This window comes from Lacerta agilis, chromosome 11 (genome assembly GCF_009819535.1).
Source record: "Lacerta agilis isolate rLacAgi1 chromosome 11, rLacAgi1.pri, whole genome shotgun sequence".
In the NCBI taxonomy this organism is placed as follows: domain Eukaryota; kingdom Metazoa; phylum Chordata; class Lepidosauria; order Squamata; family Lacertidae; genus Lacerta; species Lacerta agilis.
In genome coordinates this window covers 27,611,024-27,616,307 of record NC_046322.1, presented here as the reverse complement: position 1 = coordinate 27,616,307, position 5,284 = coordinate 27,611,024, and the positions used below count along the sequence as shown (strand labels likewise).

General features: G+C 42.5%; 1 non-coding gene across 1 annotated transcript; it reads right to left on the bottom strand.

The window, feature by feature from the left end:
* Nucleotides 1-2,270: 2,270 nt before the first annotated feature.
* Nucleotides 2,271-2,397, bottom strand: LOC117055367. Its single transcript, XR_004427622.1, has one exon. It is a non-coding gene; the product is annotated as a small nucleolar RNA SNORA47 (small nucleolar RNA).
* Between the last annotated feature and the right edge of the window lie 2,887 nt (nt 2,398-5,284).

The window sequence follows — 5,284 nt, the reverse complement described above, 5'->3', positions numbered from 1 at the left end:
TTGACTATATATAAAGTAATTCTCTTGAATTTTTCAATTTTTCCCACGGCACACCAGGCAACATCTCGCGGCACACTAGTGTGCCACGGAACAGTGGTTGAAAAACACTGACTTACGGTACTCAGTTAAAAGATAAGATGCTGAAGCAATTAAACTGACTACTCCATGGAAGGCTCTCCCCTCTGCTATTCTGGAGACTCGAGTGACTTTAAAAATATGAGATTCAGTGACTTTAAACTATAGCTTGGGGGGGGGATGTTCTGAGACTAAGCCTTAATCCTTAATGTTTCAGTCCATCCCTTATAAAACCAGTTAGACTGACAAGGATTGCAGTTAACAGTTTAACTGATCAGAAATGTCTTGGACTGCAATACTAACCGTGTCTGAGCAGGAATAAGTCCCACCGAATTCACTTGGACTCACTCCCATTTTACCCATAATCAGCTTCCCAAATGCTAGTAACTACTTAATAGAACTGAGCGGTCTGGTTTTCAACATCTTGATATATCAGCAGCTAAACATCATGATATTCCGATATATCATGATGTCTGAAATTGGAGATCAGGTGTAGGGTTGGGGGGGGGGGGAGAGGAACCACCACATGGTTTGAGTGGGAGGGGATGGGGTGCATCAAGCCACAGTCTGTCCATAGCAAAGATGCTTGTCCACTGTGGTGGCTGCTTTCCTGTTGACTGAGAAAAACACCACCTCCTCCTCAGTGCCAGGGGAAGGTAGTGCCACGGTGCCTCAGCCAATGCCTCCCAATCAGCTTAGATCAGCAGTGATGGCGGCTGCCCTGTTCTCTCTGAAGGCAACTCAGATCATTGGCTGAGATCATGCAATATTGACAGTGCCTCAAAATCAGCTGCCCGGCTATCCCTCACATGAGCAATGATGTATTGCGGAGTCAAAATCGTTGCCGTGGTGTGATTTTGAAATTGATTTTGGCCAGTATATTGAAAAATTGCACAGTGCTGCTACTTAAAATTTGTACTGCATCTTCCCCTCCCTCTTATGTTTTAGATGCAACACAGTCCATAATTATTGAAATAATCAGGATACTTACTGTTAGAGGGGATTGCAACTTATGTTTAACATTTGAGTCACATGAAGATGGACTTTTTAAATCTTAGGGCCATCATCCTATTACAGCAGCTACCTGGTTTTTATGCAAGTATACACAGCGATTCGTTTTGGTATTTGGTTCTGGTTACCTACTGAAACCCTTTTAGTATGTAAAGGCAGAGTTCAAAAGAGTGAATCTTGGTTAGAGAGCAGACTTTTAACTTGCAATCACACACAGAGAGATGCTTGTTTGTAAAAAAAAAAAAAAAAGTAACCAAGTAGTTTATTGTAGGAAATACATACTTAGACTAGAACTAGGAATATTTTTACCCAACTAGCCTATAGTAGAACAAAGCAGCCATGCTGGCTCCTTTGATCTCTCGGAAGATAGTTCCAGAATGACTTCTTAACTTCAGGGCAGAGAGAAGTGTCATCTCATAATATTCTAACATCACAAGGTACCTGACAGAGGGAAAGATCAGCTCAACAGGTTAAAGGTATAGGGACAGTATGGAAATCTAGAGGTACCTAACTGTCTTAACCCATGCAAGACCCCTCTTCTGCTGAATTGCACCCAAACTTTCCAAGAATCCTCAACCTTAAAGTAGATAACATAATTATAGCTTTTCAGTAAGAGGGTGTTGGACTAACTTTCATTGTGAAATCTAGGAATGGTTCTCAAAACAAGGTAACATGTACACCTGTGTGATTGCCATAGGCATGAGCGGAACCAAAATGAAACTACAAATCCATGATCACATATCCAAGGTAGCTAAAAAAAAAGTCAGGAGAATGAAATTATTTCTAAGTCACATTGCTTAAAAGGTTTTATGGGAATATAAGTGGATTCACATGGTCTGTTTATAGTAGTTTCACCCTCAAGGTTTTACACATAGTTCCATTGGTAGAGCATAGAGCATCTATATTTTAAATAAATTGGGGGGGGGGGGGTTGTCCACATTTTGCTTTGCATGAAAACGTGATATTTCTAGTGTTAAAGCTCTGGATCCAACTTTCACAGCATTCTCAGTCAACCTATAAAGAGAAGATAACATTTAAGAATTAATAACTATAGTATGACTTGTCTAAAAAACAAATAGTTTGTGGCTCCTTGTACAGATACTTGAATGTAATGGGAGCTTTGCATAAATACAAAATCTACTCCCTTAAGCAGTCATTAGATTTTTTTGGGGGGGGGGGGAATATATATGCAACCAGCAATAGAGTTCCTACACAGGTCAAAGGAACAGGACTTGCTTTTGCAGTTTTGATTTTGGAGGCTTTAACCAATAAATGCAGTACATTTAACTGCCTTATTTTCTCAAACCTCCATAACTTGCCATTTAATCACATGCATTTAAGAAAGCACTTGATAAAATTTATGCAACCAGGACAATCTTGGTTCAATCTTTCTGCAACTAACGCAACCTTAACAAGCTTGCTACTCTCATACTATGGGAAATCTCCACCCATGCCCTCATAAGCCAGAAAGAAAGAGCCTAGTAATGTTCCCACAGAAGTGTGTTTGCTTTACTTTGAAAATTCATTCAATGAAAGCAAGTATTTTTAGATTGTGTACTCCTGTGATTAGGATAATGGAGGGAGGGAAGAGTACTAGAGCAACCCCAAGGTTTACAGAGTTCAACCCCTTCCCCCTAAAATCCTTGCTTGTAGCAAGCCATTGCTGTGAAAACCTCCCATTAAGAGGAGCCCACATTGTCCGAGGGCTGACAAACTAGCAGCAGGTACTTGCAAACTACTATCATATGGGCTTTAAAGTGATTCTTTTCTAGTACGTCTGTCTCCTCCAACATCCCATCCTAAAACACTTAGGGGGTGGGGGTGCAGTAATAAAAATGTCACAAGTCCAGGTAGCAGTGTTAACTCCCAGCGCTTAGAAAACGGATCAGAAGTACACTCCTATGTACAGTATTAGTTTTACCTGGTAGTTAATTTTCACCACTTAGAAGGCCACTCAACACCTCACCTTGCTGCACGGATGGAGCGGGCTGAGCAAAGCCTGCAGCAGCAACAATGGTGCGTCTTCCTCCGCTGCTGCCCAGAAACACGACAACACTGCACCTAAGCGGGAAAACGCTCCGGACTGTGGCTCCGCCCCGCTCCGTACCTTTGAGAAACATGAGCTATTAAGACTACACAGGACAGGGAAGTGTTCTAGCCTGAGTTACTCACGTTACACCGCCGCATCGGCATAGCTAAGGGGAGCGGGGGGGGGCAGCTGCACCCCCCTCAAACAAAATAGGAATACTTAACTGACCAATCACTTCGGTTCTGCCCCCCACCCCACAAAAGTCCTGCCCCCCCCCAAAAAAAATCAAGTCCCGCCCGCCCCCTAAGAAAAATCCTTGCTACACCTATGCACAGCGCTCTGCTGTTGAGTAGGAATAGCAAGGAAAAGTAACTTGCACGTGTTCAGAGGCATATTTCCACTCCGCAATTCTCAGGTGTTTTAAATATTTTTTAAAAAAAAACAATTTAACCGTGCGCAAGACACAGCAAGATATTTCATGATCTGCGAGAGAAACAGAACTACGTACTGGTCGCCAAGGCCTACACACCGCTGCCTGGGAGTAAATCCCACTGAATTCCGACAGGACTTACTTCTGAGTAAAGAAATGCGTTTGCTTGTTTCGCCGCAAAGTGCGCGCCGCTGCTCACTGCAGGAAAGGGCGTCGCAAACTGGTTGCAGAATCTTGCTTTTCGGATTCGCCGATTATGGTCGTTCTGTATCCTCGTCCTCCAGTTGGCAGTCTCAGCTTGGTCCGGGTTCATGCTACGGCGGCCTTGCAAGTTGCTTTCTCTGTCCATACCTCAATTTAGAAGCAGAGGCTGAGCGATCATGTCTCCACTCCACCCAGGTCATTTTCCTTCCAGCCCCTTTTCAGACTACCTTGTGGGATCTGATGCAAAGCTAGCCTTCGTTTGAAAGTCCGGGGCAGCAAAACCACGGCGCATTCCAACACCTTCCCTGAATCGAAGAGAGCCATCTTGCTTTGCTTAAAAGGTACAAAACATCACGTGCTTTCTCTTAAAGAAGCCGTGCTGTCTTCTGTTTCCGCGCTAAAATTCATTGGCATTCAAAACTCGCGTGCTCTTTTTCTTCTTCTTTGAAACATTTCAAAATTATTTTGCAGTACTCTGGGGGCGGGAGGGGGGTGGGGAAACCCAGATAGAGCTTTCACATATGCACTGCTGTGCATCTTAGGGAAAAAGTGTGAAAACCAAATGTTAAGGGTCACGCATCTAGTTTCAATCCTCACTCAAAATTTGCAAGCCATCCATGCAGTAAGAAGGTGTGGGGAATCCTTAGCCCTCCAGATATTATTATAATAATTGTGTTTATTATCGCTGGCCACTGACTTTGTGTGCTAGGGCTGATGGGAGTTGTGGCATACCCATAGTAACATCTGGAAAGCTCCTGCTGTACCCAATAAAGGACCATGCACCTTATTACTATTGTACTGCTGTATTTATTTGTTTGTTTCCCGCCATTTTGCCTGACGGGACTCAAGGCAGCTTACAAATAATAATAAAAGAATCACTAAAAACACAGAAAAAAACAAGTAAACATTAATAGAATTAAAACTATACACATAAAATACAGTGGTAACTCAGGTTAAGAACTTAATTTGTTCTGGAGGTCTGTTCTTAACCTGAAACTGTTCTTAACCTGAGGTACCACTTTAGCTAATGGGGCTTCCCACTGCCGCTGCACGATTTCTGTTCTCATCCTGAAGCAAAGTTCTTAACCTGAGGTACTATTTCTGGGTTAGCGGAGTCTGTAACCTGAAACGTCTGTAACCCGAGGTACCACTATGTTAAAACCTACAAATAATTACAATAAGAACAGCACTGCACCAGCCCTTTCATTAAAAGCAGTCAATTCTCAAAAGCCTGTTGGAACGAAAAAGGTCGTAAGACACATGCTGGCATAAGAACAAGGAGGGAGCCAGTCTAGCTTCCCCAGGAAGGAAGTTGCAGAGTAATGCATAAATCTCTCAAAGTGTGCCTGACATTTTTTATTATGAAAAATAAACAGAATAGTTGCAGAGAAACAGATGTTTATACAATTTTCTTATGTGCCCATCTACATGAAGTTTTCTGCATCTGAAATGCATGACATTTTAGGTGGACTTACGTATCTGTACCATTGAGAAAGTAATTAATTTCAAAAAGTCATGTACAATTAGAGAGCAAC